Genomic DNA, 19953 nt, shown 5'->3' with positions numbered 1-19953 from the left:
CATTGAATGCTAGAATCGGTAAAATATATAAACTTTGAATTTATTTCACCAGTGTTTCTATTACATTTAATGTTTCTGAATATCTTGAAAGAAATTGCTTTGATGCTACAGTTATCAATGCAAAAGAGATCTATTGCATAGTGTATTAAGGAAATGAATAAACTACCTTGCAGAGACTCGCATGCCTATTATGAATTGAGCCACTTTTTCATTTAATGTGTTCCAGAATCCATCAGAACTAGCATTCTGCTGACTCCTTTTGCCTGAAGTTAATCATCATAAGAAGAATTGCATCTAGATACAGTTAATTGTCAAATCAACATAATATAATCAAATCAAATTTACTAAAGCATTCCAAAGATATGTTGACTTCCCAAGCAGCCAAGGTTAGATTGGATTCTTCTAGTTAAAAACTAAATTTAACCTTAATCCAGAACAGATTTAACCAAAGGGCTTAATTGTTGAAGAAAAGGTACAGAAAATTGATCCATAATTGTATATTGCATTCCTTATTTTTTCTCCAGATCACAGTATGTACTTTTTTTGTATCCAGGATGGTCAACATGCATCCCATGGGCTCTTTTCAAGAGCAGCCACAGCTCAATGGTAGAGCAAATAATTTGTATGCAGAAGGTGGACCATTGTCCAACTCAATACAAGGCGGCTTTCCATGTCCTAGCCTAGCTGCAAAGAATCAGCTGACTCTGTTCATAGATGTAATGAAGTCCCACTGATGTGCAAGACTATATTCATACTATCTCTACCATATCTCCCTAATCTAGCCTATTTGCATGGTTTGGTAGCTTATTGACAAATTCAGAAGGTTGTGTTTTATTATATTCCCATTAAAACCTTAATCAAATTTTCACAAATTTTATTTTAAATCCTGTACCAAATCAGAGAGGGTGGGTGGAAGACTACACCTCCACACACACACACACACACACACACACACACCCTTCGTGTTTTAAATCATATGCAATTGTTTCTCAGAAGCACCTATGTCTCTGATTATTAAGGTATAAGGAAAGTATTGACATGAAATGGTCTTGGGACAGCCTGCCTTTTTGGCCATTTATTTTAAAATATATCACTTTGCCCCTCCTGTTTATACCATGAAAGAGCTTCCTTTTATACTTTATAATCCTGAAAAAGAATGTTTAACTAGGTGAAACCAGTGAAATGTATTCAGATGTATGAAGCACATTAAAAAATAAGAAATAAACAGAAACCCAAACAGAAACCCCTAATGTCTGCCGGCACTGTTGCCAGTTAAAAACAATGCATTCAATAGCAGTACTGAGCCCCAAACTAACAAAGAGAAGAACCGAGACCTAAATGAACAAACAGTCTGGAGTTACATGTTCTTGCATTGTTCATAACAGGCTATTTCCACCCCCAGGACTTGAATTTACAGCAAGCTTCTTATGTGCTGCAGTCAAGGTCTTATAGCTCTAAGAATTTCACAGCCCGCAACAGGCATTTCAAGTGGACCATGCAGTGTTCATCTGATCACATTTCAGTGCAAACAGCTAAATAAAGAATGAGAAGTCTTATATAAGTCAGTGTTCACTGAAGACACTTACGTCCATAGCTTTGAATCCATTTTATCTGCTCTCAGTCGCATCAAAGCAAAAAATACTTATCTATTGTCCTCGTTCTTCTAGGGGGGGGGACATTTTCTATTTGCCAATTTAACAGATGAAACATTTATTTTGCAGTTGGTGTAAAGTAACAGCAAGCTTATTAGACCCGATACTGATCCTCCCTGGAGGATTCCAGTGAGCCAGTCACAAAAGGTGCAGGTCAGAGAAACGAAGGAATTAAAAGACGGCAGGCAGGAAAGAGAGAGAAAGTGGTTAAACCAAGCCACACACGCTCATCCTTTTGTTTGATGGGCTTCTAAAGGGAAAACATCAGTGGTTCTTATTGATTCCTTTCCCAGTTTTTAGCTGTTTTGTACAAATTTATTATGTGCTCATCTGAAGGCACACATTGCAAACCACATAAGCTTTTGCAAGATTACATCTTGTGGTTTTACCCCTTCCTAAATTTTGAAAGTGGTTTATAAGAAGAAATAAGGGATATGTTTGTTATCTTTTGTTGAAACGGGGGTTAAACATCTTTTTTGCCATTTTTCTTTCATTCTTTCCTATTCACACAGTTTGGAGACCTTCTCAGACTGCTTGGGTTTTCATCACCCTGAATACTATTATATCCCCTGCAAACTTGGGCACCCCACTCCTGATTCCAATTCATTTATGAACAGATCTTTGGGAGACCTCACTGCTTATCACCTAGCAAATATGCCATGACGGGCATATTTATAAAATTTAGGCTACAATGCTTTATCCATGACAGTAAGCTTCATATCTAAGTAGACATGTAAGAACATAAGGCTACAAGGAGAGCATGCTGGATCTAGCCCAGCATCCTCTTCCCACAGTGACCAACCAGATGCCAGTAAGCTGGGCATGAACCCAACAGCACTCTGCCCGCCTACAAGACCCAGAAACTGGGATTCAGAGGTATGATGCCTCTGACAATGGAGATGGAAAATAGCCATTGTGGCTAGTATCTACTGAATTTGTCAAATCCTTTTTTAAAGTCAACCCAAGTTGGTGGCTCTCACTGTCTCCTGTGGGAGCGAGCTTTAAAGGTAAAGGTAAAGGGACCCCTGACCATTAGGTCCTGTCGTGACCGACTCTGGGGTTGCGGCGCTCATCTCGCTTTATTGGCCGAGCTTCTGTCATGTGGCCAGCATGACTAAGCCGCTTCTGGCGAACCAGAACAGCACACAGAAACACCATTTACCTTCCCACTGGAGCAGTACCTATTTATCTACTTGCCCTTTGACGTGCTTTCAAACTGCTAGGTTGGCAGGAGCAGGGACCGAGCAACGGGAGCTCACCCCGTCACGGGGATTCGAACCACCGACCTTCTGATCGGCAAGTCCTAGGCTCTGTGGTTTAACCCACAGTGTCACCCACATCCCTATGGGAGCGAGCTTTAGGTTTTATTAAATTATTTTGTTACTAACATCCTTTCAGTGGTCAAGCCCAGGATACGGTACATGTTGTCACTCATCGAGGCACTAACTAGATTGTGCTATTACAGTAGAACGTCTTCACAGGTAAGCATGGCTGGGAATGGCTCACCTTTCTATCCTCTGGCACGGCAGATCAATAATCCGCTTGCTTTCCAGTCTGTCGCAGTGTGTCTGTGCCACAGTAATTTGAGGGGAGAAGTGAAAGGGTCAACCAGAAGGGAAGGGTCAGGTCAGAAAAGACAGCCGATGAAGGATGCTTGCTTCTTGTGGAATCTAGAGCAAAGGTCACTCAAAGCAGGCAAGCCGTAATTCACAAGCAAGTAGCTAGCTGCTGACACCAAATTGTTCAGGGTCATTAGAACAAAAAAGGAACTGTAAAAGGATCACTAGGTGAATGGGCTGTGAAATAGCAAAGGCAATTCAGGGCTGATCCACACTTCCTTTCGCTCTGCACTTTTCCCTGGGAAAACCCAACGGTTTAGCACTGAATTAGAACAAACAGCAACTGGGTTTTCTGCAGATTGCCATTTGTTCTGATTTAGTGCCAAAGAGCAGATTTTCCAGGAGAAAGCAGCAGGACAAAGGCAAAACCACTCAGACCCATGCCTAGAAAGTGTGGAGCAGCATGCTCTTCTGTTGTTTAGGGAATTTATGTTCAGTTTTTGTTAATTGATTCTCATGAAAACTTACAGATTCTGGCTTCACACAATTAACTCAAGGCAGTGTCAATTTACTCTTGGAAGAAAGCCAAGGTCTGCTTGACCTAGAAGCTACTTACTCTGATTGGTTAACGACCAGCACTCAACTCTGTTATCTAGGAATGCTAGCACAGTTTGTGTTAGGTGGGTGTGTTAGGAGTAGAAGTGCTTTGTATGGTTAAGAGAGAGAGAGAGAGAGAAAGAAAGGATTCATTTTTGCTTTGTTTTGTATGCAGAAACTCTGCTGGTTTTTTTTTTTCCTTTTAATAAATCCTGTAAATAGTTATTCTGAGTCTAGCTGACTAGTCATTCCACCTCAACTAGCTTCTTCGCTGTGCAGGAAAACTCTGCTACGTTTGGGCTAAAGCCATTAGAGCTATGCCTGACACTTCAAAGTTCCAAGAGGTTATGGGCATTGTGCTGCCAGCCTGAGTTGTGGTGGTGTCAGCATCAACGGTGTTGGTTCCAGTAGTTCCAGAAGTTGTTGTTCCTGTTGGTGCAGCAGATGGACACTGGCTGGTTCCTGACTGTTGTGAGCTGGTGACGCAGTGGACACAAAGACAACAGTTGCAGCGTGTGAGTGCTGGGTGCTGTGGTTCCTGTTTTCTCTCTCGGTGGTCGTGAGTAGCCGGTTCCGGGTTCCAGGGACATCGCTCTCAAGATGGCCTCACAACCAGTTCAGATGGCTTTTGAGCGTCTGAATGACTCCACTTACTTGCTGTGGTCGGAACGCATGCAGGCAGTGCTGCAGAGGGATCGTCTCTGGCAAGTGGTGAGTAAGTTTCCTGCGAAGCCTGATGATGAAGACCTCGATAAAGACCAAAGAGCAAGGGCCACAATTGTCTTGGGGCTGGAAGATTCCCAGTTGCCGTATGTGAGGGGAATCAAGACAGCTAGAGGTGTGTGGCAAGCACTTAAGGAACTCCATGTGCGTGAGACAGCGGTTTCCAAGCTGTTCATTCGCAAGGCATTGTACAAGGCAACGTTGCAGCCTGGGGTTACAATGCAGGAACACCTACACAGTTTACAGTTAAAGTTTGCTGCGCTACAGGAAAGAGACTGTGTGTTAGACCAGCAGGAGAAGGTGGCTATTATTTTGAGTTCTCTCCCGGAAAGCTGGGATAATTTAGTTTTGTCTCTAGAAGGCATACAGGAAAGTGATTTATCAGTCAGTTATGTTACTGGGCGTTTGATTGAAGAATGGCAGAAGAGGCAAGAAAGATCGTTTGCTGCAGAGGCTTCTACAGGCGGGCGGTTTGGAAGGAGTTCTCATGCCGTGCCAGAGGTGAAGCAAAAGCAGCGTACCGGTGAGGAGTCAGCGTTTGCTGTTAGGCGTTGTTTCCGATGTGGGTCTTCAGCGCATCTAAAACGACAATGTCCAGAGTTGGTCAAGTCTCAGTGGCCGGTGCAAGAGCAGAGACGAGATCAGCAGCAGCAGCAGCAGCGAAAAAAGAAATTCTTCAAACGAAAACAGTCTGCTCAGCTGGTGACCGCCGAGGTCAAGATTGCTGATGAGAAACAAACTGTCTGGGTGGTCGATTCGGGCACGTCTCGGCACATCGTAAATTCAGATGAATTGTTTGTTTCCAAGAACTCAGCACAGCGCAGCCAGGTGGCCCTAGCAGACGGAAGTACTTCCGAAGTGATTTCGGGGGGTGCAGTTTTTGTTCCTTGTCTTCGTGAATGCCTGCAAAATGTACTTTATGTGCCTTCATTAAGGAGCAATCTGATGTCTGTAGATTGTTTGCTAAAAGCTGGGTTTAAAGTGTATTTTGAAGGAGACAGTTGCATTATTAAGAAGGCTGGTGAGATTTTAGGCACTGCTAAGTCAGAGGGAGGCTTGTTTTGGCTTAAAGCAGGATCTCAAGTTGCAGCAGTAGTCAGTAAATCTCAGCCTGCAGTGAATAACAAAGCTATACATGACAACTGTGTGCACTTATTGCATAGGAAAATGGGGCATGCTTGCTGGAAAAGTGTACTAAAAATGTCTGAATTGGCTGATGGGGGTAATTTAAAGAGTTGTAACAAGTACCTTGATTGTAATGTCTGTAAAAAGGTTAAAACCCACAGAGTCTCTTACCCCAGAAGTGACAGAGTTAGTGAGTCACCGCTACAACTGGTTCACATGGACGTAATTGGTCCATTTCCTGTAAGCAGGGGTGGATCGCGTTTTTCATTAACAATTGTGGATGACGCCACACGTTACTCTTGGGTTTTTCCCATGAAGAATAAGGGTGACGTGTTCACTAAGTTTAAAGGCTGGGTGGCATCTGTGGAAAGATTTCTGTCCCTTAAACTCAGAAGGATTCAGACGGACAGAGGTGGCGAATTTATGTCAAATGCTTTTAGAGATTGGTTACAAAAGCGTGGCATTGGGCATAGAAAAACGAACGTTTTTTCCCCAGAGGAGAATGGCGTTGCAGAGCGAAAACACAGATCTTTACAAAATATGATGTTTGCCATGCTTGATGATGCTGATTTGCCCATGTCTTATTGGGGGGAGAGCATGCTCACCGCGTGTTATCTCCAAAATAGGCTCTTTCATCAAACAATAGGTACAACTCCGTACTTTAAATTGTTTCAGAAAAAACCCAAAATTGACCATTTGCATGTGTTTGGATCAAAAGCCTGGGTATTAATTCCAAAACAAATGAGAAAGAAGGGAGATCCTAAGACCAAACAGTTAGTGTTTGTGGGTTACCAGGAGCTGGGAAAAGGTTTCCGCTTTGCTGAAGGGACAAATGGCATTGTGATCTCCAGGAATGCCAGTTTTTGTGAACATAGTGGCTGGGAGAGACTACATGCCAATACTGAGGTTTGGTTTGAACCTTCCCAGGAGCTTCATGACTCTGAAGGTAAACATAGAGAATCAGAGTCTGAGGAGGAGGAAAGTTCAGATAAGAGCTCTCAAGAAAGTGGAATTAGCCAGAGACCAGTTGCTAAGCAACAAAAGAGAGGTCGTAGTTCTGAGGAGGAAAGTGGGTCAGAAGAAAAATTTTCTCCCAGAAGGTCTAAAAGACAAAACAAAGGAGTGCCTCCGGTGCGTTTTTCTCCAGATACTGCAAATGTGTTTAGTGTAATTGCAGAGCCCAAGAGTTTTCAGGAGGTGTTAAAGTTACCAAAAGAGGAGGCAGAGCTCTGGAAACAGGCAACGGAGGAAGAGATGTCCTCTCTGAATGAGCATAAGGTCTTTACACCAGTAGCAGCACCTGAGGGGGCAAAGATTGTAGGCTGCAGGTGGGTGTACAAACTTAAACCTCTGGTGACAGGAGAGTACAAATACAAAGCTCGTTTAGTGGCTCAAGGATACTCTCAGAGGCCTGGAAAAGATTATGACGAGACTTTTTCCCCTACTGCTAAGGGGGACAGTGTAAGGCTGATTCTAACGCTTGGAGCAAAGAGAAAACTCCTGTTAAACCATTTTGATATCCAGACTGCATATTTACATGCATCAATATCAGAAGACCTGTATCTAGCCGAACCGCCTGGTTATGAGACAGGTTCCAATAGAGTATTGAAATTAAACAAAGCTCTATATGGTCTCAAACAGGCGGCAAGATCTTGGAACAAATGTTTCCATAAGGTCTTAGTGTCATTTGGTTTCAAGCAGAGTACAGCTGACAATTGTGTTTATGTACGTGGTACAGGCAGTGATCAAGAGTTTTGTCTGATTTATGTAGATGATGTATTGTATGCTTGCAAAACAGATAAACAAACTAAAAGGTTTGCCAAGCAATTGTCCAGTAAGTTCAAAGTGAAAGACTTAGGCCCGGTTAGGACATATCTAGGGTTGGAAGTGTGCTGGGCCCAAGATGGCAGCTGCCTAATTAGTCAGCAGAACAAAGTTAAACAACTACTGACTACATACAGGATGCAGGATTGCAAAGGGGCAGTGGTGCCTATGGATCCAGGTTTCATAAAAACACTTCATATAGATGAGAGTCCTGAATTTGAACATCCTGATGTATATCATTCTGTAATTGGAAGTTTATTGTATCTAGCACAGTGGTCCAGACCTGATATTAGCTATGCAGTAGGCATATTGAGTAGATTGGTCTCAAAACCCACACTAAATGCCTGGAAAGGGGTAAAACAAGTTCTGAGATACCTCAAACAGACAACTGGCTATATGTTACAATTAAATTCTTCAGAGGATGAAATGTTGAGTTGCTTCTGTGATAGTGACTGGGGAAATTTGCCAGATAGAAAATCTGTCACAGGACTAGTCATAATGGTCGGTGGAGCTTTAATCAGCTGGCGGTCACGTAAGCAAGACGTTGTAAGTGTGTCATCAACGGAATCCGAGTACGCCGCATTGAGTGAATTGTGCAATGAGGTGATTTATTTCAAGCATTTGTTAGCAGATTTAAATGTAAATTGTGGAGAACCAGTACAAGTTTACATTGATAATCAGGCTTGTATCACCTTAAGTAAAACAGAGGGTTTCAAATCACGTTCCAAACATATCTCTGTAAAATACCAAAATGTACGTTGCTGTGTACAAGACAATATAATCACATGTACTTATGTATCAAGTGAAGAAAATGTAGCAGATGTATTAACTAAACCATTGGCAAAGATAAAGAACAAGCAAATGTGCAAGGGTTTAGGTTTGCTGGAAAAATAATCTCTTACATAGGTGTTATTTGATGTTAATTGTCCAGCAGAATCTGTGAGGGGGTGTTCAGTTTTTGTTAATTGATTCTCATGAAAACTTACAGATTCTGGCTTCACACAATTAACTCAAGGCAGTGTCAATTTACTCTTGGAAGAAAGCCAAGGTCTGCTTGACCTAGAAGCTACTTACTCTGATTGGTTAACGACCAGCACTCAACTCTGTTATCTAGGAATGCTAGCACAGTTTGTGTTAGGTGGGTGTGTTAGGAGTAGAAGTGCTTTGTATGGTTAAGAGAGAGAGAGAGAAAGAAAGGATTCATTTTTGCTTTGTTTTGTATGCAGAAACTCTGCTGGTTTTTTTTTTTTTTCCTTTTAATAAATCCTGTAAATAGTTATTCTGAGTCTAGATGACTAGTCATTCCACCTCAACTAGCTTCTTCGCTGTGCAGGAAAACTCTGCTACGTTTGGGCTAAAGCCATTAGAGCTATGCCTGACACTTCAAAGTTCCAAGAATTTAAGTGTTGCATTAAGTCTACCCACAATGTACACACCACTTACCATTCTTTATTGCTGTAGATTATCTTACATAATACTATACATTTTGAGTAAAAATTTGCCTTTAAAAGTAAGTCATTCCAAAAAATAAAATGCTTCATAGTTTTTTCACTTCATTCCACAGATTCTTGGTTTTTCTCTTATTATTTTTTTATTCCTTGGGGAGAAATGGAGAGAACTTTCCCCACAAGCCTTCCCAGGTCCCACCTCCCTAGGCTTTCATATGTCTTCTTACCTTCAGTTCACATCAATATTCATATCTGACCTGAGGCTTCTATGTGGTGGAGAACTGGCACTCTCCAATCCAATGTACCAATGTACCCTGCAAGTGAAAACATATGACCGGGGCAGAGCCAGCCCAAGACATTTTGACATCTGAGGTGAACTACAAAATGGTGCCTCCCTCCCTGCCAGAGAAGGGGTGAATGAAGATCTACATTGGGGGGGGTGTAAATATCTACATTGGGATCGGCCGCCCCTGAGGTTTCTGCCGCGTGAGGTGGTGACCTCACTTTGCCTCATAGGTGGGCCAGCCATGACTGGCGACCTTCAGACAAGTGTCTGATAATGTGGAGGCCTGTTCATGTGGTATCTCTCTGAAAGAGAGGGAAGGAATTGCTCATGGGTCCTTTGTGGACTAGCTATTCTTTGAAGACTAGCTCATACCTCATTATATCAAAGCCTGGGAACCTGTGGCCCTTCAGGTGTTGCTGGACCCCAACTGCCATCAGCCCTGACCACTAGCACTGCTGGAAGTTAAAGTTCCCCATCCCTGCATTGCATCACCACTGTTCCATTACCACACAAATTCCCTAAGTATCATATGAACAAGAGCTCTGTAAAGACATGGTCTTCACTTAGGGCAGACAGCAAGCCAAGCTCTCTGTGACTTTTCTCATTTATGTATCACTCTTTGTTTCTTTCCATAATTATAAGGAATGAGGGAACAGTTTTCCTGAACAGAGGACAGGCTGTATCAATCAATGCCCATGGCTTGTTATTGTACAGGTCGCCATATGTTGCCATGGAAACATACAATGGAATGTTTTCAGCTCAAATCTCAATTTCACTTTTGTTACCAACAACAAAACTCTCCACACAATTCAACACCAAAGACTCCATTAGGATTTTTTTTGTTTACTGCCATATTTAGATTTTACACCATGATTCATTTCTATTCTTTTGCAACCTATTCTCTAGGCACTCCAAAACAATACAGTGATTATTTCTCATTTAAATTTGAGCTGTCTAGTAACAAATTAAATTAGGCACTCATGATAGATGCACACTAAAGTCATGATGGTTTCTAGGTCATGACAAGTATACGAGGATCGGAGTTGTTAATTTCAGCATCTGGATTTTATACTGAAGTAGATGTGTTAGTACCACTCACTCTTAAGTGAATAACAAAAAGGTGTTGAATGGAGTTCATTGCCTGCTAAATGTGCATAGGATTCTTGCACAATGCAAAGGCAGAATGCATCAGTCCTGGGAATGAAAAGGTTTAAAGCAGCTGGTCCTCCAGGTGTTGCTGTCCTACAACTCCCATTGTTCCTGGTCACTGGGCATGTTGACTGGGGCTGATGTTAGCTGAAGTCCACCGGTATCTCGAAAGAGGACTACAAGTTCCCCATCCCTGGTTTAAAACACTAAAGCCCTGATGAAGTCTTTGGTGGACTCCATATAGCCTTGCACCTTTCTACTTCGGAAGAGAGGTCTTCAGCAAGCCATCTTGTTTATGTCAGTGTCAGGGGAGCTTTACTTGAAACTTCAGCTTGGGGAACTGGTAAAAGACCTTGGGTAAAATCCAGTGCTGTGCTAATAGTGGGTGCAGGTGGATGGGTGGTGGCCTGCAGTCGAAGGCAAAACCAGGTGAGTAGAAGACAGCAAAGGAGGTGTGTGTATACAAGTCACATTGGATAAGACTTGTTTTCTTGAAGAGGAGGAGCGCTTATAGGATTAAGGGCCAATGTCAAGGGAGTCCCAGTGCATGCACAATAAGCATGGGCAAATCTGTTGGTTGTGGTTTGTCTCTGCTTCTCATTTTCCCAATCAATTATTTTTCTCCACATTTCCACATCAGCTGGTGATTATTATTTTTTTAAGCAAGTCCTCATGAAAAGTCATCAGCATTTCAGTGCAAATTTCTCCTGCTATTTATAGTCTCCTGCAATTTTGCCTATACACTTTTTCGCGGAGCAATTCTGCCTAATATCACACATGGAGTTATAGTAGATCATGGAGGAGAAGGCTAGCAGTGGCTATGAGCCATGATGGCTATGCTCTGCCTCCTCAATTACAGGCAGTAATGCTTTGAATACCAGTTGCTGAAAACTACAGAGGTGTGTGCTCTTGTGCTTGGATCCTGCTTGTGGGTTTCCCAGAGTCATCTGGTTGGCCACTAAGAGAACAGCATGCTGGATTAGATGGGATATCAGCCTGATTCAGCAAGCTCTTCTTATGTTCTTACGTATTTGTATGCTCTTTTTGCTAATATACATTTTATCCATGTTTCTAGTTTCAGGTAGGTAGCCGTGTTGGTCTGACGCAGTCAAAATATATATAAAAAAATTAAAATTGTTGGTCTCTAAGGTGCTACTGGACATTTTTTTATTTTTCTATATATTTCAATTTTATCCATGTGTATAGATTTTTGTACACATTACCTAGCTGGAGAAATGTTCTGCAGAATTTGTGCAAATTGTGAAGGGTCTGTCTTATAATTCACACACAGGTTTGAGAAGTGTGGATTATGTAGTTTCTTGTTAAAACACAAACAAGATTGAACTCTCCTCCCCACCCCCCCACACACATTCCTAATTCACATAGGTAAAAAAGGTAAGGTAGGTAAAGGACCCCTAGAAGGTTCAGTCAAAGGTGACTATGAGGTGCGGCACTCATCTCACTGAGAGACACATTTACAACTTATTCATACTGAGAAGTTATGCTATGTATAAATTATCTGAACAGCTCTAAAGAAATTGTAATAAGGAAGAAATAGAGGTATTTGAAAGTATGGTAGTGTTTACTGATGGTCTCTAGGCAAACCAAGTAAAGTCACTGGCCCAGATCACATGCAACACTCAGTCAAACCATTACTTAACATGAATTCCCAGACATGGAGCTTCCCAGCGAGAAGATCGTGGCTGTTTTGCACCTTCTCCAATCCTACTGCTGCCACATTGCTGTGAGATAAAGCCATGGTTTGGCATTACATTTGAGCCTGGAGCAAGATAAACCATGAGTTCATACATAAACCATGACTTGGATCACAGCCACATGAAGTTGTAGTAGGAGCAGAGGTGGTAAAAGCAGCCACGATCTCTCCAGTGACCCGAGCATATGTTTGCTTGCCCTAGTGTTATATCCAAACTTGGTCTAGCTAACTTTTTATCTGCTAAGAATTCCTCAAAGGAATGGTAGTTATATATGGCCCACATGTAGATTCAAAGGGCTCCTCATGCCACTCTTGGCATCTGGTTTGCTGCTAAACTTGGCTAAGGAATAAAGAACTGGAAAGATATAGCACCGCTGTAGATATTACAAAGAGAGCTCCACAAAAATTTATAGATGTGGGTGTTTTGTGTTATTTCTAATAACTTTTCTACACAACCATGTCTCATTTTCAACCATCTTTAACACACGCACAAACTGCTCATCCCTCCCTGTCACAAACTACTGGAGCCTATTGCGCGATAGGTGCTCCTCATGCATATACACTTTTTTGCAGCATCAACACCATGTTGTCAGCATCTAAATGCCAGTCTCCCCCACTGTCCCATTTTAATTCAGATTGACCCATTCCACAGAAAATCCAATAAGCAAAAAACACACCACCTGTTACAAATGACCCATTTGCAATACCTGAATGACCCATTAATAGTAGTAAGGATTATTAGGCCTATTAATAGCAGTAAGACATAGTATTAAAGTATTAACAGTACAAAAAATACCCTGACACACACACTCTTCACAAATATACACACCCCATACACACACGGCTTGTTTACTTCTTTAAGATGACAGAGAAAGGGGAGGGCCCTCTGAAAACTAACAGGGGTGAGAGGGAAGCATGTTTGGGAGCCAGACATTTCGCCACATGAGAAGAACGGCATTCTTCTACTCGAGCAACCAAACTGGAACTTGGCTTTTCCTTCAGTACTAGCAACAACACAGTGTCCTCTGAGGACATTAGGATAACTTAAGGAGTGCAGAGCAGGCTATGTGGCAGACGTACATCTTTTCCTCAGCATCTCAATTACTGCCCGCTCCCCTGGCAAGTTTCTGGTGGTAGATGCAGCTGCTTCACTCTGTCCTTTCCCTTTGCTCCCTTTAGGCCAGCTGTGGGGAACCTGTGAGTTTCCAGCGGTTGCTGGACTACAACTCCCATCACTCCTGAGCCTTGGTCATGCTGGCTGGGGCTGCTGGAAGTTGAAGTCCAATAACATCTCGAGAGTCACAGGTAACTCATCCCTGCTCTGGGCCATAGTCACCATTCTGCAATTGCAACTTCAAAGCGGAGACACAATCTTGATTCCTATTAATGTGTATAGGACTGAACTCATTACCCTTTTTCTCTTTCACACGAATAATCAGTACTACTCTTCTGATTCATTCAAGGAATCCCCTGCTTGTTTAAATCATAAAACGCCAGCAGCTTCTGGAATATGGCATATATACAACTTCAAAAAACTTTCCCCCTCAACAATGGAATGTGGTTGTTTTCTTTCCAGTAACATTACACCGAAATAAATGAAGAAGCAACCATATATGAAAACATCAGTACTGTATAGATAAATCGCCTACAAAAGTTTTAAGAAACCTCATGACCATATATACAAAGATAGACAGGACATAATGCTCAACAGCATTTGGAAAAGATTGTCAGAATTAACTAAACTTATTCGGTAAAATGAAGCAAATTTACCAGAAGGATTGATATCCTGGTGGGCATTGATGCAGTCTCACAGGCACATTAGAAGACTGTGAATGTTGATGCATCACTGTAATATTCTTTTGTTTTCATTTTTCATTCTATAACTCACCAGTGAATATCTTTTTTTTTCTTCTTTGTTATCTTCATTTACCAACTAGTTTTGTAATTCTTCTTATGCATACAATTTCTGGCTAAAACGCAGGCAGATGCAGAAAGTAAACGGAATCGCTGTAAAGTAGAAGACTCCAGGGAATGCACATTCAAAACTTTTTCATAACTATTTTCCATGCTTCTTTCTGCTGCTTGCTTGCATATAAAGCAGAGTTATCATTGAAATGATCTAAAGAACAATTGAGAGGTCTGTTTTTATGACAACTGTTAGAGAGTGAACAATTTTAGTGCCAAGATCACTACTGGTATTTGATATTCTATCCAGCTGCATATAAAATAACAACTTTAAGGAACTAAGATAGTCACTCCACTCAAAACCAAAGAAGTAAATACTCACTCGTTCATATGACGATGTGCTCCAAGAATATGGGGAAGTCAAGAAGAAAATCTGACCGAATGATGATAAGTCACAGAAAGTTAGACAAAAGGAACAGTCAACATCAGAGGCTAACCAGTATAAATCCTCTCTTCCTTCCCTTGCTTGTATACTCTTAAAAACTAAATGCAGTGCATTGAAGAAGGGAAACCCACTTTTCAGCAAAGACTACAGCCTTCTGTCAGTCAAACACTGCATAGTTTCAACTAGGCATCTATCCAAAAAGACATGGAATTATTCTATTTTTGTCTCCCATTGCAGTAGAAACATTTTTACAGATTTGTGGCAAGGGCTTGAAGTTTTATGGTGGTCAGCTGGAGGAGGAGAAGCATAATTAAAGGCCCTGGTGAGGTTAAACTAGCCCAGAGAAAAGGAGCTGAGCACATTCAAAGAGCAAGATAAACATAGATGCTTTTTTTCCCAGGGGCCTGTAATGGAGGAAGCATCACACACAAATAAAAATGCCAGATGCACTATACAGGAAAAATCTGTAAATGCAGTTTAATCACAAAAATGTTTAAAAACTGTCAAGATTCTTTTTTCCCCCTGAAATGAAATTTTGGACTTTTTATATTTAAAAAAAGACATAGCACAAATACATTTACCATCTGGAGAATGTCACAGGTGTTTCCTTCAAAAGCAAATCTTACTTTGCTCAATCACTTACGATAACTAAAGCACATCTTTTGGCACTAGACCCACCTTCTAAGGAGTTTCACTGGACACAATGGGACTTATTTCTGAGTAGATATGTATAGGTTTGCACCGTCAATAGTCTTCTCCAAATGTATCGTTATGTGAACAAGCAGCATGCTGTCACACCCTGCTGAAAAGTTCCCAGTTCACTCTTCCCTTGCTTCTGCTCTTGACTACTGCTCATGGTTTGCTGGGAGAGCATGTCTACATGTCACACACAGTCGGCCTCCAGGTGCTTTCTTCCTCAGCACAGCAGCAGCAGGATTGACAGAGGAGTTAATTCCTAGAACCATCGAGTCGGAAAGGGACCTGAGGATCATCTAGTCCAACCCCCTGCAGTGCAGGAATATGCAGCTGTCCCATATGGGGATCAAACCTGCAACCTTGGCATTCTCAGCACCACGCTCCAACCAACTGAGCCATCCAACTGGGAGCTTTTGAAAGCAGTGTATAGATGTTGCTGGACTCCAATTCCCATCAGACCCAACCGGCATGACCAATGGTCAGTGATGGCAGGAGTTGAAGTCCAATAACATCGGCAAGACCACAGGTTCCCCATCCCTTCCTTAAAGCATGGAAGCAGGCACTTGGGCACTTAGAAGGCGAGAAACCAGGTCACGAGCAAAGCAGGGTAACCTATCATCTAAGTTTCTCTGTTTTTCCAGGGATGGTTCCCATTTTAATAAATAATAATAATAATATTTATTATTTATACCCCGCCCATCTGGCTGGGTTTCCCCAGCCACTCTGGGCGGCTTCCAACAGAATATGAAAATACAATAGTCTATTAAACATTAAAAGCTTCCCTAAAAAGGGCTGCCTTCTGATCGCTATCCTAAACCCCCCCCCCCCAAAAAAAAAACCCACAACACCTTTTGTTTCTATTTGTTCTTTTAAACTAGTCTCTTTTATTCTCGTTCCTCTCTGGAGTCTACTTGGTCTGCTTGGTTGCTTTTCTGCTAGGGGACGTTGCTTGCATTGTTACTCCTTAGTGCTATTCTACCTCCCTGCTGGAATAGGCCAATGGCCCATTGAGTCCAGCCCCCTGTTCTCACAGGAGCCTACCAGATAACTATGGGAAGCCTGCAAGCAAGACTTGAGTGCAACAGCATTCTCCATACTTGTGAGTATCAGCAACTAGTATTCAGAGGCTGACTACCTCTGACAGTGTAGACAAAATATAGCCATTGTGGCTAGTCTTGAAAAAAGGTAAAGGTAAAGGACCCCTGACAGTTAAGTCCAGTCGCAAACAACTCTGGGGTTACGGCACTCATCTCGCTTTACTGGCCGAGGGAGCCGACGTTTGTCCGCAGACAGTTTTTCCGGGTCATGTGGTCAGCATGACTAAGCTGCTTCTTGATAAACCAGAGCAGCACACGGAAATGCCGTTTACTTTCCCGCAAGAGCGGTACCTATTTATCTACTTGCACTTTGACGCGCTTTCGAACTGCTAGGTTGGCAGGAGAAGGAACCAAGCAATAGGAGCTCACCCTGTCGTGGGGATTCGAACTGCCGACCTTTCTATTGGCAAGCCCAAGGCTCAGTGGTTTTACACCACAGTGCCACCCACGTCCCTGGCTCGCCTTATCGCCCGTTAATTTGTACAATCCATCCAAGTTATTCCAGTTTCTTCGTGGACGAAATCAGGCCAGTTCTAAGTTCAGCCTAAGTGAGCAGGGAAATGTTTAAGCATCTGCAAAAACAAATGTACATACCATATTTACTCCATATTCAGTAAATACTTGGGTTATGCCACCAGGCAACCCAAAGCAAGCCATATGCAGCCACTGCTTCCACTGTTCCTTCATACTCCTCCAATATATATAGTTTAGCCCCCATTAATATCCTCTCATTGCCCACCATTTGAGAAGTCTGAAAAGGCAGCCTTGGGATATGATCACAATTTGCACTGCATGTATCTCACTAGACTAGCGGCACTAAAGAGAACATTGTCCGTTGAAAAGAATTGTCATCAAAAGAGATCATATCTTTTTCAGACAGCAGAGTTTTCCCTCCCCAATACTTTTCCCCCTCTTTATTTCTCAGCTCAGATCTTTGCATATCTTTCTTGATGCCCAAGAAAACAGCATAATGGGAAACCCACACAGGAAATATCCCAAAAATATGCATGCGAGGAAGCCACAAGAAACTGAGATGCACACTCAACTCTCTGCGCTGGAAAGGTGTGCCTCTGTTTCTTTATCTGGAACAAGATTTATTTTCAATTGGATTCAAAACTACGTTTGTTTTTTGCTGCTTTTGAAAGAAGTAAATGATCCCACATGTGGAAATTCTATGCTTCCAACATGAAATGCAGACAGGGCACACCCAATGTTGTTTTTTCCCCCTAAAAGCAAGAAAAACCTACGCTTAAGAAAAGTGAACGGTATATATAATTAAGCAAGCCAATACGAATGCATCAAACAGCATTTTCTTTTCTTAGCTTAGTAATTGTCCCTTAAAAACTAAACTATCTCTCTACAGGATGTTAGTCTGGTAAATTACAGGTTTTGGCTGAAGTCTCTCTATTTCTCAGAGAACAGAAGGATTCGTTGCAAGATCCCAGCAATGACAGAGTAGACTACACGGCTGACCCTGCTGCTTAAAATTTCATCTTTTGAAAAACTCTATATACTTACAGTTTCTCACTTTCTTAGATTTCTGAAGAACAAACTGCTCAGTTAGATTTTCTCTAAACTAGCCTGGAGGAATAAATCACCACTGCAATCCCTTTTGTAACCACTTGGATCTATTCTTTGTCTCCTCTTTCTCCTCCCCTCACGTGGCTTTCCTGCAAACTTCTGCTCTTTCCTGGATGGGAGCATTTACTAGAAGTTTATTTAAAGAAACAGTCACCCTAGGCAGAAAGCAAAGGACATCTTCTTCCATCTACTCCCGCATGCTCAGATTCATTAAAAGAGACTTGGCAGAAAGGCCTTAAGGATCAAGGCAAACAATAAGAGTGAGTGAGTGAGTGAGTGAGTGAGTGAGTGAGGAGTACATGGAAGAAGAACAGGTGTCCTGACTTGAATTAAACTGATTTCAAAGAAGTCTTTTCTAGAAGCTGGAAACAGGGACTGGACCTGCCAAAGAAAGAAAGAAAGAAAGAAAGAAAGAAAGAAAGAAAGAAAGAAAGAAAGATCTGTGCAGCAACAGATTGATTCTTGATCTCTTTTTCACAGAACTATTCCCTGAAGGGATCCTACAGACAGAATGGGAAATTTCACGAGGAGAGCCTACATAGTGGCCTACTTTGCTGGCTCCGTTGCATCCTTATTGTGCCGTCCAGCAGAACTTTTCTGGGCAATGCAGGGTCTTTTTCCATCTGGCAGGAAGGAGGGGCAGAACCTATAGTATTTTGCTGTGACTCCACTGTTACAGCTGTTGAATCTCAAGGGGTGTCCAGAACACTGCCTAGTCTTATGTTCCAGTTACAGATAGGTAGCCGTGTTGGTCTGCCATAGTCAAAACAAAAAAAATTCCTTCCAGTAGCACCTTAAAGACCAACTAAGTCAGTTCTTGGTATGAGCTTTCGTGTGCATGCACACTTCTTCAGATACCACTTCTTCTTCAGATAGTCTTATGTTGGATGAGTTTCTGTTGGTAAGGCTTGAGGACCTAGGTGTTCCCTAACAACCTCTTTCCCTGCCCCGGGCTGCAGCTCCTTCCCTGCATCATTCATTCTATTATCATCAGGTTAAGCACTGTTTCCCTTTTGGGAGAAAATAGAGGCAAAGTAGGTGTTGAAGTAGTTCCACCATCTCTCTGTCACTCAATATTATGTCTCCACCTTCTCCACACAGGGGACCTACCACTTCCTTGTTCTTCCTCTTGCTTTGAACATAGCCAAAGAACCTTTTATTATTATTTGTAACCTCTCTTGCAAGCCTCAGCTCATTCTGAGCTGGCCTTCTCCCTGCAAGTAGTGGCTGCTCATTTATACTCTCCCATTGTGATTTGCCCTTTCTTCCATTTCTTATACATGCCCCTTTTAAATTAGAAAGCTCCATATGCAGCCACCACAGTTTCTTTAGATGCCTCCCACTTTTCTTCCTTTCTGGAATTGTTTGCCTTTGTGCCTTCAATATCTCTCCTTTGAGAAACTCCCATCCATCATGAACACCCTTCTCTTTGAGTATTTCTGGCCATGGGATCTCACCCAGTAGTTTGTTTCACTTCTCCCGCACCCAGAAACTACACTGACTGCTCTATGGTTTCAAGTGCAACAGTTGGGGGATGGGGGAATGGAAGTAGCTATAACACGAATGAGCTTTCTTTCAGGCTCTTTCCTTTGACTTGTAAAAAGAAGGCATTGTTACTGGTGATCATGCTCATATTTATTTGTCTGAGTTACTGATAATGCCTCCAAGGGCTTCTCATAAGTCTAGACATGTGTCTCAGTATGAATGTTGTGCAGAATATTAAGGTTCCGGGGTCCATCCATCTGCTCAAAGATATAATGAACTCTTCACTCAGCAAACCCTGTAATTATTCTCAGGATAGCTCTGAGGGCACCAGGCATGTATCATGAAGAAAAGGTTTCATTATCTCCTTAGCTTGTGAATAGGATCATTTTACGAGCATCCTCTGGGGAACGATTTCTTATATTGTTCATAGCCCCTTGGGGCAATTCATTTTAAAAAAAATTTCTCTAGGATTGCAAGCTGACCAAGGATTGGCCTGCTCCAGTGACTTTTCAGCATTATCTAAGCTGATCTATTGATCTATGTGTAAAGATCAAGCTGTTGTCAAAGGCACAGCAGCAGAGGTCTGTAAAAAAGCAAGTTGCCAACCTAACCTTTTTACAAACCCTATAAAGCAGGACTGCTAATGACAGCCTCCCTCTCTGTGCAG

At 42.1% G+C, this 19953-nt stretch overlaps 1 protein-coding gene across 3 annotated transcripts in view; it reads right to left on the bottom strand.

Annotated features, from left to right (window-relative positions):
- INSC (INSC spindle orientation adaptor protein) overlaps positions 1–17840 on the bottom strand; it is a 155457-nt gene extending 137617 nt beyond the window's left edge. The window contains exons 1-2 of one of the 3 annotated variants that reach the window (XM_083713069.1): positions 17739–17791; positions 14365–14415 (exon numbers count right to left, since the gene is read on the bottom strand). The gene's annotated coding sequence lies outside the window, so the exon portion shown is untranslated. Of the gene's footprint in view, positions 1–14364; positions 14544–17738 lie in introns of those variants that run through there. The other 2 variants (XM_083713070.1, XM_083713068.1) reach the window with 2 other exon arrangements.
- Between the last annotated feature and the right edge of the window lie 2113 nt (positions 17841–19953).

This window comes from Podarcis gaigeae, assembly GCF_964106915.1.
Source record: "Podarcis gaigeae genome assembly, chromosome: 1".
NCBI classification, from domain to species: domain Eukaryota; kingdom Metazoa; phylum Chordata; class Lepidosauria; order Squamata; family Lacertidae; genus Podarcis; species Podarcis gaigeae.
This window is presented reverse-complemented; position numbering and strand designations above follow the sequence as displayed.